The sequence below is a fragment of the Bufo gargarizans genome, chromosome 6 (assembly GCF_014858855.1).
Source record: "Bufo gargarizans isolate SCDJY-AF-19 chromosome 6, ASM1485885v1, whole genome shotgun sequence".
Lineage (NCBI taxonomy): Eukaryota > Metazoa > Chordata > Amphibia > Anura > Bufonidae > Bufo > Bufo gargarizans.
This window is the reverse complement of record NC_058085.1, coordinates 34,715,276-34,728,632: the sequence shown is the minus strand read 5'-3', so window position 1 is coordinate 34,728,632 and position 13,357 is coordinate 34,715,276. Positions and strand designations below refer to the sequence as shown.

The window sequence follows — 13,357 nt, the reverse complement described above, 5'->3', positions numbered from 1 at the left end:
ATAATTTGTTTTAGTCCTAACAGCAGCACAGATTGAGTTAACCACCTTCCGTGGACTGGTAGGACCGGCGGAATGTTTAATGAGCCCAAGCATAATAACTCAATTTAACAATTAAGTATCCCCTTAAAAGAAGGGAGTCAACCCCCAGACCACTGTGTTTATAGCAAGAAAAAACTAGACTAACTAGGGTGGGATATTTGTGTGTTGCTGTTAGGACTAAGTGAAAATAAATTATCGCTAGAAATTAACGATTCCCTTACGTCCTACCAGCAGCACAGATGAGGAGATAGCAGGAAGAAACCCCTAGGGAGGGCCTTCCTGCCTGGCAGAACTAAGAATAGTCTGCCCAAAGGCCGAAAACTCAGCTAGTCTGGCATCTAGTCTAGAATGGGAGATGAATGTTGATTCTGAGCTCCAGGAAGCAGCTTTACAAAAAATTTCGAGAGGCAGAAGACTCCTCTCAGCAAAAGAAGTAGCCACAGCTCTAGTAGAGTGGGCCTTCATAAACTCCGGAGGATCCATAGATTGGGAAACAAAGGCTTCCCTAATAGCCTCCTTAATCCACCGACTAATGGAAGGTTTGAATGCCTTACAGCCTTTAAACTTACCGGCAAACAGGATTAGAAGATTTCCATCTTTCCTGAACTCCTTTGATCTATCCATATAGATCCAGAGACATCTTGAGACGTCCAGCGGATGTCTAGCAGATTCCTCAGAGGAGGTGGAAGATGTCGACAGAACCGGAAGGGAAATCGCCTGGTTGATGTTCTGGAAGACAGGAACTTTAGGCCTAAAATACGGGAGGAATCTAAGAAGGACCTGGTCATGTACAAAGATCGTATAGGGCTCATGTGCTTGAGACCCTCTTAGCCGAAGTCACTGCAAGGAGAAACACAAGCTTCCAAGTGACGAACTTGAAATCCACCTCCTCTAACGGTTCAAAGGAGAGAGATGCTAACCCCCTGAGAACTACTGATAAATCCCATTGAGGAATGGGTCTCAGTACTGTAGGCTTTAATCTTTCAGCTCCTTTAAGGAACCGTTTGATGAGCGGTTCCTGAGAAAAAAGCCTGTTGAGGCAAGCTGAGATGGCTGAGACTTGAACCCTCAGAGTAGAAGGCGCAAGGACTCTATTAAGGCCGTCTTGCAGGAACTGAAGGATAGCAGAGAGGGGCGGATCTGCATACGCCACTTCCTTTGAGGTTCACCAGGATGAGAATATCCTCATAATACGAGAGTAGGCTCTCTTGGTAGAGTCCGCTCTAGAATGAGACAGCGTTCTCAGGACCGACTCTCAAAGCCCTTCTACTCCGGGAAGGGACTGATCAACCTCCAGGCTGTCAGGTTTAATCCGTGCAGATCTGAGCAGAGGTGAGTGTCCCACGACACCAGGGTCTGCTGTGGGGGGGGGAGCCTCCAATATTGTCCTCGACTCATCTCATGTACACAGACCCATTGAAATGAATGTGTCAGAATTCAGTGCGGGTGCTATGCGTTCACTTTATGCATCCCACCCACACGGAAAACTCGCTCGTGTGAAAGGGGCCTAACCCTTTCTTTTGATATATTTTTTTAAGCCCTCTTGGGGGGGGGGGGGGCGATTCAACCTGCATATGTCCTCTGAGCGACATGCATTGTGGGGTGCTTTTGGAAGATGGGAGGAAAAAAAAGACAAAACAAAAAATGCCTGCATCCTGAAGAGGTTAAAAGGCTTGTCCATGTCAAATAAAAACTCAGGCAGCCGCTTTGTGGCCCGAAACAGCAAAAGAAGCAATACTCTCACCCCTTTTCTCCCCTGCTTCTTCCAGCCCTGAGCTCCCATCTGCTTCGTAGCTGTTTGTTTGCCTGGCATTAGCAGTGACGTCCCAAGTACTGCTCTGGCCAGTGATTGGCTGCACGGTGACCTGTGTTCATGGAAAGTCACTGCTGCAGCCAGGAAATCTGTGCAGGGGAGAAAAAGGGCGAGTATTATTATTATTTTTATTTATTATTATTTTAGACCAGGGATGCTCAACTTGTGGCCCTCCAGTTGTTGTAAAACTACAACTCCCACCATGCCCTGCTGTAGGCTGATAGCTGTAGACTGTCTGGGAATGCTGGGAGTGGTAGTTTTGCAACAGCTGGAGGGCTGCAGGTTGAGCACCGTTTTAAACTGTTTACAGCGGCTGCCCAAGGTATTACTAAGGCTCAGTTCACATCACGTTTTCACTATGTTTAACATATATGTTGGGGGGGGGGGGGGGAGATGGAAAACCGTAGTACACCAAAGTTTTCCATTCTGCAGAGTCCAGTTTTTGGTGACCAACACCACTGCCACCACCCTCTGGCGTCCACCTAGTAGAACTACCACAAACCAAATCATAAAGGTCATTAATGGCCTCCCAGAAAGGTGTAATTCTTTTGCAAAACCACCAAATATGGGACATATTACCCTCTTCACTACCACATCTCCAACAAGTATTGGGGCATGTGGGAAGGAAGGAATGCAGCAGGGCCGGGGTCCTGTACCACCTAGATAACACTTTAAAATTCTTTTCCTGGAGTCCGCAACTGATAGAAGACTTATAAGAAAGCTCAAATGCCTTCTCCCACTGATCAGCAGGAAATGTCTTCCCCATTTCTCTCTCCCACACCTTTACATAGGGTAAGGTAAAGATGGTGTCGTCTTTCCCCTGGAGTAGCCCGTAAGTCAGAGACACTAAATGTGTAGGAGGGGACGTTTGAGTGCACAATAATTCGAAAGAGGTAAGATCCCTAGCCAGAGCTGACTTGGGGCCTAGAGAGGATATGTAATTTTTAATGCTATTGTGCTGCAACCACGCCCCTTGCGACGTATTCTCCGTAAAGAAGGACAGCGGCCGTAAAGATCCCTTCTTCATAACTGAGGATAGAGTAGGATTACCTGCCAACTCCAAACCCAAAAACGACTTACTCTTCATGCCCATAGGGAAATCAGGATTATTAAAAAGGGGGATTAGGGGGCTAGGGGGTTAAGTGAGACCAAGTGGTATTGCGATTTTATCCCAAATCTTCAGAACACCTGAGGTCAAGAGGGGGAGGCGTGGGGGTCTTTTAGACCGAGAAATCCAGAGCAGGTTATGGGTTGGGAACTGTCACGGAAGGTGTACAGGAAACAAGACAACACAAAATGAATATATGACTCACTGGATCCAAAACTAAGGAACAAAAAGGGAGACCCCTGCATCAGACCTGGCACTCTCCCTGACTGCTCAGCCTATGCGAAAATCCCAATGGTAGATGATCGCATATCCTTGTACCTCGACTGTATAACACCTGAACACCCTATAATAGTGAGGGGACACGACCACCGGCTCCCTACACTAGATAGGGAGGGAGTCAGGGTCACCTGGGATCCAGCAAACAGAAAATCACAAATTAATGCACAACACTTATCTTGTAGAAGACTAGGAAGTAGGATCAGCATGCACACACACTCCAGGAAGAACTATAGACCGCACACTGAGGCACTATGGGGAGGAATTTAAAGGGATGCAATCAGTACAACTACATGACAGCTGAGAGAGGCTAACGAGATGAGGAACTGAAAGCAAAACAAAGAAAGCTCAAGGAGGAGGTCCTGAAAGGCATCTGTCAGAGCTTCTCAGATGTCTGGTGGTGACAGTACCCCTCCTTCTACGAGTGGACTCCGGACACTCAGAGACCACCTTCTCAGGATGAGACCTATGGAAAGCCCTGATGAGACGAGTGGCCTTAATGTCCGTCACTGGGACCCACATCCTCTCCTCAGGACCATAACCCTCCCAATGAATGAGGTACTGGAGAGAACCGCGGACAACACGAGAATCCACAATCCTAGAGACCTGAAATTCAAGATTGCCATCAACCATAATCGGAGGAGGAGGCAAAGACGAGGGTACAATGGGTTGGACATAAGGTTTTAATAAGGAGTTATGAAAAACATTATGGATCTTCCAAGTCTGAGGAGGATCAAGACGGTAGGCAACAGGATTGATGACAGGCAAGATTTTGTAAGGCCCAACAAACTTAGGATCCAACTTCCAGGAGGGAACCTTCAATTTGATATTCTTGGTAGACAACCACACCAGATCACCAACATTCAGGTCCGGACCAGGCACACGTCTCTTATCCGCCACACGCTTATATCTCTCACTCATGCTCTTAACGTTATCCTGAATCTTTTGCCAAATAGATGACAAAGACGAGGAGAATCTGTCCTCATCAGGTAAACCAGAAGACCCCTCTCCCGAGAATGTCCCAAACTGCGGATGAAACCCATATGCACCAAAAAATGGTGACTTATCAGAGGACTCCTGACGACGGTTATTTAAAGCAAACTCAGCAAGGGACAAAAAAGAACACCAATCCTCCTGAAAACAGCGCAGATATGTCTCCAGATTCTGATTGACGCGCTCTGTCTGGCCATTCGACTGCAGGTGGAAAGCAGAAGAGAATGACAACCGAACCCCCAAGCGAGAACAGAAAGCCTTCCAGAATCTGGAAACAAACTGCGTGCCCCTATCAGAGACTATGTCTGAAGGAATATCATGCAATTTGACAATGTGATCAATAAATGCCTGCGCCAGCGTCTTAGCATTGGGCAAGCCAGGAAAAGGGATGAAATGCACCATTTTGCTAAAACGGTCCACCACCACCAGAATCACAGTCTTCCCCGAGGAACGAGGCAGGTCCATTATGAAGTCCATTGACAGATGTGTCCAAGGACGGGAAGGAATGGGTAAGGGAAGGAGAGGACCTGATGACCGTGAATGAGGGACTTTGGCACGAGCGCAGGTCTCGCAGGCTGCCACAAAACCCTCAACCGACTTACGAAGCGCCGGCCACCAAAATCTCTGAGCGATGAGATCCACTGTGGCTCTTGCCCCCGGGTGCCCAGCAAGGACCGTATTGTGGTGTTCCCTAAAAATCTTGTGTCTTAAAGCGAGAGGCACAAACAACCTCCCAGGAGGACAAAGAAAAGGAGCCTCTGACTGGGCTACCTGCCTCCAATTCAGGATAAAGAGCAGAGACCACCACACCTTCAGCCAAAATGGGACCCGGGTTTTCAGAATTCCCACCTCCCGGAAAACAACGTGACAGGGCATCTGCCTTCACGTTCTTAACCCCAGGGCGGAACGTGACAACAAAATTAAACCTTGAAAAGAAAAAAGACCATCTGGCCTGTCTCGGGTTCAGACGCTTGGCTGACTCCAAGTAGGCTAGATTTTTATGGTCAGTAAATACGGTAATAGGGTGTCTGGCTCCCTCTAGCCAATGGCGCCATTCCTCAAAAGCCAACTTGATGACCAACAACTCCCTATCTCCCACATCGTAATTTCTCTCTGCAGAGGAGAGTTTCTTCGAGAAAAAGGCACACGGTCGCCATTTGGCAGGAGAGGAACCCTGAGACAAGACCGCACCCACACCCACCTCAGAAGCATCAACCTCAACTATGAAGGGTAGAGAAATATCAGGTTGTATCAAGATGGGAGCGGAAGCAAAACTCTCCTTGATATTAGAAAAGGCCTTATGCGCCTCTACCGACCAGGAAGAAAAATCTACCCCCTTTCTAGTCATATCAGTGAGTGGTTTAACAACAGAGGAATAATTCAAACTAAACTTCCTGTAATAATTGGCAAAGCCCAAAAAACGCATCAGCGCCTTCTGATTCTCAGGAAGCTCCCACTCGAGCACAGCGCGGACCTTCTCGGGGTCCATGTGAAACCAGAAGCGGAGAGACGAAACCCCAGAAATTGAATTTCTGGAACCGCAAACACACATTTCTCCAGTTTCGCGTATAATTTATTCCCCCGCAGGATGAGCAAGACCTGATGTAAGTGTTCCTTATGAGTTTTGAAATCAGGAGAAAAAATCAAAATGTCATCCAAATACACTAATACAAATTTACCCATTAAATGATAAAAAATGCTGTTCACAAAATGCTGAAAAACGGCTGGAGCATTCATCAAACCAAAAGGCATAACCAAATTCTCAAAATGGCCCTCAGGGGTATTGAAGGCCATCTTCCATTCGTCTCCTTCTCTGACCCTGACCAGGTTGTATGCCCCTCTTAGATCTAATTTGGAAAAAACTTTAGCCCCAACAATCTGGTTAAACACATCCGGGATCAGAGGAAGCGGATAAGGGTCACGAATTGTGATACTGTTCAGCTCCCTGAAATCCAGACAAGGTCTTAAAGAACCATCTTTTTTCTTAACAAAGAAAAAACCAGCACCAACAGGTGACTTCGAGGGTCGTATGTGTCCTTTTCTCAGACTCTCAGAGATATAAGCACGCATAGTGACCCTTTCAGGTTGGGAGAGATTGTATAAACGATATTTAGGCAGCTTGGCGCCTGGGATGAGATTAATAGGGCAATCGTACTCCCTGTGCGGGGGCAAATCCTGAACTCCACTCTCAGAGAAGACATCCGAAAATTCAGAGAGAAAAGATGGTACAGTCTTAGTAGAAACCTCAGAAACAGATGTCGTGAGGCAATTCTCTCTGCAAAAGTCACTCCAACCATTTATTTGCCTCGCTTGCCAATCAATGGTGGGGTTATGTTTAGTGAGCCAGGGTAGCCCCAACACTAGAGGAGTAGGCAATCCGCTAAGGACGAAACATGACACATCCTCCATATGAGCATCACTCACAATTAAACGGATATTGTGAACTATGCCCTTTAATGATTTCTGAGAAAGTGGAGCGGAATCAATAGCAAAAACAGGAATATCCTTTCCCAAAGTGCATACCTGGAAACCATGAGTTATCGCAAATTGACTATAAATGAGATTGACAGCTGCTCCACTATCTACAAAAATCTCACAAAAAATGTTCTTGCTCTCTAGCGCCACCCTGGCAGGCAGGACAAAACGGGAACTACAAGCAAACGGAAAACCTTCAATTTCCGCCTTAACCCTACCAATGTTAACAGATGGAACATTTTTAAAGGATTTTTTCCTTTTTGTTTCTTTATTACTCCCAAAAAACTGCCTGAATCTCCTAGAGGGACAAACATTTGCCAAATGAATTATACCTCCACAACAAAAACAAACCTTCCCATGCGGGCTGAATCTTCTATTGTCAGAGTCAATCAACCCCAGCTGCGTGGGCTCCTGCTCAGAAGGGGTTGACAGCGACTGAGACCCCTGCACACTGAATGAGACCGCTGCACTGTCCTGGGATTGAGCATGACAGGAAGGAGTGATCTCTCCTCTCTCTCTAAGACGCCTGTCAATACGAACGGCCCGAGACATGGCAGAGTCCAAGGAGGTAGGCCTCTCATGAAAGGCAAATGCATCTTTCAATCCCTCTGAAAGACCATGGCAAAATTGACTTCGGAGTGCAGCATCATTCCAACCAGTATCAGCTGCCCATCTCCGAAATTCTGAGCAGTATTTCTCTGCGGATTGTTTACCCTGGCATAACAGACGTAGTCTAGACTCAGCCAAAGCAATACGATCCGGATCATCATATATCTGACCCAGGGCTAAAAAGAATTAATCCACTGAACGGAGGGGCCGTGCCCCCACCGGCAGCGAAAAGGCCCAGGACTGAGCGTTATCCCTGAGCAGCGATATAATGATCCCCACCCTCCGTTCCTCATCACCAGAGGAATGGGGAAGTAGGTGAAAATGGAGTTTGCAAGCCTCTCCAAAACGCACAAAATTCTCACTACCTCCGGAGAACGTATCTGGGAGCGAGATCTTAGGCTCAGAACAAACTCCATGAACGCAAGCTGAACCGGTCACTTGAAACTGAGAAAGAGTCTTACGGAGATCTGCTACCTCCAATGAAAGACCCTGCATGCGTTCAGTCAAAAGTGAAACCGGATCCATGCTTGAGACGGTTTTGGCGGTTTATAATGTCACGGATGGTGTACAGGAAACAAGACAACACAAAATGAATATACGACTCACTGGATCTAAAACTAAGGAACAAAAAGGGAGACCCCTGCATCAGACCTGGCTCTCTCCCTTACTGCTCAGCCTATGCGAAAACCCCAATGGTAGATGATCGCATATCCTTGTACCTCGACTGTATAACACCTGAACACCCTATAATAGTGAGGGGACACGACCACCGGCTCCCTACACTAGATACGGAGGGAGTCAGGGTCACCTGGGATCCAGCAAACAGAAAAACACAAATGAATGCACAACACTTATCTTGTAGAAGACTGAGAAGTAGGATCAGCATGCACACACACTCCAGGAAGTAATATAAACCGCACACTGATGCACTATGGGGAGGAATTTAAAGGGATGCAATCAGTACAACTACATGACAGCTGAGAGAGGCTAACGAGATGAGGAACTGAAAGCAAAACAAAGGAAGCTCAAAGGGGAGGTTCTGAAAGGCATCTGTCAGAGCCTCTCAGATGTCTGGTGGTGACAATTTTTTACAGTTCCTAGTACACATTTCCTCTCTTAGGTCAGGTAGGATCACTATGATATCTCAAGCAAGAGAAATGTCAGAATAATACTAGATACTATGATTTATTCCAGTGTTTATTTATTTCATCATATTCCCAGTGGTTTAGAAGTTTACATAACCCAAGTTGACTGTGCCTTTAAATAGCTTGTGAAATTTCAGAAAACAATGTCATGGCTTTAGAAACTTCTGATAAGCTAATTGACATATTTTGAGGTAATTGGAAGTATACCTGTGTTAGTATTGTAAAGTCTACCTTTAACATCTACTTGCCTCTTTAGTTGACATCATGGGAAAATTGACATCAGAAAAAAACATTTGTGGACCTCCATATGCCTGTTTCAACCCTGGGAGCAACTCCCAAAAGGTACCACGTTCATCTGTGCAAATCATTATATGCATGTTTAGATACCATGGAACCACACAGCCATCATATCTTTTAGGAAAGAGACGTGTTTCTGTGTATTAGACTTCAATGTACTTTGGTGTGGAAAATACAAATCAATCCGAGAAAAACAGTAAACGATCTTATGAGGATACTGGAGGAAACAGGTACAAAAAGTAGCTATATCAACGGTAAAATGTGTCCTATATCGAGATGAAGATTCACTTATAAATGATTAAATAAATTTGCGTCATCATGAACTAGAGTAATTAACTGCCTGAAAAGAAAACGCTTTAAAAACATTTTATTTAGATATATTCACTTAAAAATGTAGCTACCTGCCAAGATACTTCGAGTGTAGGGGGTGGTTATTATTTCTTAATTTGTTTATACCACAGTTCCCTCCTGTCACCCTTAAAATACTGCTATCCCAAGTGGGGATATGTAGACCAATACGAAAAAATCCGCAGCACTCGTCGATTTGTGGTAAATAAAGTGGATTTATTCCATAAAAAATAAAAATAAAAAAAATATTTATATTGTGGATATGTAGACCAAGCCACACCCACTGGGCAGGGCTGTAGTGGCGGGGAACAAGTGGTGAGAACTAGTGATGAGCGGCATAGGCAATATTCGTTTTTGCAATATTTTGCCAATATTTTGCATAGTATTTGCAATAAATTAGCAAATTCTAGAATTTGTGATCTTCAGTCATTCTTTTCGCGATTGCGCAAATCGGCACTAATGATGTGCATATTGTTTGCGCAATACATGCAACTTTACATTTGATCAGGTCTGAGTAGATATTACTGATTGGTGCACTAAGTAGTGATGTGACATCACAGCTCTAGGTCTGTAGCATGTATGTATGGACAGCAGAGAAACAGTAATTCCTATCACTCTACCTAACACCCTGCACTGGAACCAGCTCCACTATATCACCATCTAACCTACACTGACTATCTCCCACTAACTATCTGTTTTATATATATATGAGCTATCTAACTAATGTAATTGGATAAGGAATAGGATCCAGATGAAAGCAGAGAGCACAGCAATAACACTGCTCTCTCTCTCTCTCAGAACTGCAAAAAAAAAACTGTAGAAAATTGCTGCTGGGGAGGTTCTTATATAGTAAGGGGTAGGCACCTTTCCTATTGGTTGCTAGGGATGTTGCTAAGCTCTGACAAAGATATTGCAGCCTTCTCATTGGCCCACAAGCAAGAAGGGAGGTTACTGATGAAAAAAAATCTAGAATATCCGCGATTACGAATATACAGGACTATATTCTACATCTTTGCAAATTCTCGAAGTGCCGATTTTTGCAAAAAAAATTAGCGATTAGAGTATTCGCGATCAACACTAGTGAGGAATATTAAGGCCTCTAATTCCCCCGTCAATAGCTATATGCCCCAGTGTGTATGTATTATTATGGCATTACATAGCTAATGCAGTCTGGGGACGTTTTTCGATTGATTTGGTAATCCCATATAGTTATCTACATTGATACCAGAACATACCAGCACTATGTGTCCAAAATATAATTATTATTAATGTAACAATATTATAGATTATTATAGTTGCAGTGGTGAGCAATAATAACTGCACAAAGCCGCTCATTGTGTATTAGGTCAAATCCATGAAATAATAGGTCACTAATCCCAAAGTATTAGCTTAGTTCCAACCATAAATGAAATGACCAATATCTATGGTCAAAAATTATGGATAGAACTAAAAAGCAAGGGGTATTATAACAACGGCTTTTAGTTGAATAGCAAGCCCCTTTATCAGTCCCTCCAATATAAAACAAACACGGTGTGACGGTCACGTACACTGCACACAGGGGGAAGGACAGTGACCACTGCTCTCCACCCTCACCCCTGGCCCTGCCTACTTGCCTCGCAAGTCCTAATGACAGGGGACAACTGGACGGCAGTCCCTAACTTAGGATACGTGCTGGGAAGACAGACAAGACAAATAACGGAACGTGAACGGACCGGGTCAATACCTAGAGAGCTACGCAGTACTAAGGAATGAGCAGAGAATAGTCAGGAAAAGCCGAGGTCAAATACTAGGAGAGAAACGAAGTACAACAGGAGTCCGCAAAGAATCGTCAGGTGGAAGCCGGGGTCAGAATACCAGGAGAGATGCGCAGTACAGGAGGAGCAGGCAGAGAATCATCAGGGAACACAGGATCAGGTAAGTAGGCAGGAACAAAACAATCACCAGATACCTAAAATTAACAGGCAACCTGTGGCCAGCAGGCTGCCTGTATTTATAGTGGGAAGTGAGGGTCATGTGACGTGGCCAGCGTCACATGACTGACAGACAGACAAGTCGAGCACTGAGTGATCAGCTCGGCGCTCAAGGCAGACCTAGGAGCAGGGAGCCTCCCAGCTAGCAAAGGCTAAACACAGATCCTCGCTCCCGAAGCTAAGCAGCAGGTCTGCGGCTAATGGGAGACCGAGCGCACCTTTGGCGCCCCGTGACACATGGTTAAGATTCTTCATCATATATTGATGAAAATGGGAGCTGCATACATAACAGCACAGTGGCCTAAAGATTCAGAACAGGTTAAAGAGGACCTTTAATGCAATTTTATTAAGGGAGATATATACCTGTACTTGCCACCCAGCTTGATTTTTTTAAATATGCCTCCTATGCCCCGCGGGATTTCTCCCGCACAGTATGCTAATACTGAGCATCGGAGCAATGAGGAGGAGACTGAGTCGATCTCCGTGGGAGTCTACTTCTCCCCTGGCTGTAGCTCTGTCCAATCGCAGCGCAGAGAGTCACAGCCAGGGAGGTTTTTTTCTCCCTGGCTGTGACGCTTTGTGCTGCGATTGGACAGCAATACAGCGGGGCATAGGAGGCATATTTAAAAAAATCAAGCAGGGTGGCAGCATCAGCATGTACAGGTATATATCTCCCTTAAAATCGCATGAAAGGTCCTCTTTAACTAATATGCAACTATCGGGTATTGTTACACCACACCTGTAACAGACCGTTTCAGCAGACAAGGGGTTAAAATCCGTTTAGGCGATATGCCCCTTTCCGAGAGACAGGCACAGCTACTGCAGAACACCAACCTCCCGAACTGGATACAAAATAGCACTCCAAACTGGAACCTCGCGAATAGCTGTCAGCAGACGAGCAGGAAAAGCATACATCAGCTTACACTCCTGGCAATCAGTCTCCAACAGCATACAGGGAATCCCCCCAATAACGAGACAAGGCTCCGTGATCAGGGTCAAGCAGTGGTCTGACTGTACTTCAAGTACAGCCTCTTTTATTGATAAAAACCAAACATAGTACTGCCCACAGGGTTTTGAAATCCAACCAATCAGTAATTCACAACACACACAATGTAAATACAGCAACCAATCGTTCCCGCCCCCTAGAGGACCAGAAGGGAGACTGCGACACAGGACAGATACAACATATCCCCACAATGCATCATGGTTTCCTCCTCTCTGCCTGGGAGACGACCGAAGACAATCCAATTATCTCTCAGGACAAAGGGGAGATCACCAATACACATGTGGAGACAACAGGACAGACATCACCATTTAAACACACAATGGGACAATGGGACAATAGAACCACACCCAGCATATTCCTCCCAAGCTGACAAGTTACACTTATTATAAGTTGTTACAACTTTGTGAGGTTACATTGTCCATACATATAACTTACATCAATTTAAACAGTATAACTTGGGGACAAACCTATCCAAAATTCCCTGGAATAGGTTCAGGGGTTTAAAAGTTACTATGGGCCATAATCCTGAGGCAAGAGGCTTTTAAACAGCCCCCTCCAAAACCCAGTGGCGAGGTTGGTTTCGCCACAACACCATCATCTAAATATTTTGTCAAAGATTGATGAAAATCTAAATGAAACACGTATAAGATATGAAATCACTAAGTCCAAATGGTTTAACTGTCTCTTATGTAAATGTCCATTGTGCTTCCTTGCACAACAACAGAATATTATCTCCCCCTCTCGGTGAGCCTCTTACATGCTCCATTCCTTGGAATTTAATGCAATCCTTCATTCCAGGATGGAAATCCTGTACATATTATATTATGGGAGTATAATCCTGTTTGCCAATATTCAATAAATGCTTGGTCTATATAAAAAGTGGCTATTTGCGGCCGCGCTACGGCCCGTACAGCGCCGCAGGCTAGCACACTATCGATGCTGCACGCCCGCCATCAGTGGTGTGCAGTGTCTTCTTTCTGTTTTTGAGTGCTGCTGAACGCCAAGTATATGGGCGTGCAGCGTTCATTAAAACCTTGTACTTTGTCTTCTGCTCCTGATGACATGCCAGTAGCAACTCAGGGGCCATAGAAATGCGTAGAGCAGATGCACTAGGGTTACAAGGATACATGTGAAAGTTAGAGTGCTTGTCTGGAGGTGTTGGTAGCACCCATTGAGCCTCTAAATCATCTCCGGGCTAGTTCTACAAATTTTATCTGCATTTGCCACACCAAGACCTCCAAACAGAGACGTGCGATTTGCCAGTCCACAAAACACGTT

The 13,357-nt window shown here is 45.2% G+C and overlaps 1 protein-coding gene across 1 annotated transcript in view; it reads left to right on the top strand.

Moving 5' to 3' along the window:
- The window catches only part of LOC122939925 (zinc finger protein 501-like), a 551,407-nt gene that overhangs the window by 222,853 nt on the left and 315,197 nt on the right, over window positions 1-13,357 (top strand). The window lies entirely within an intron of this gene.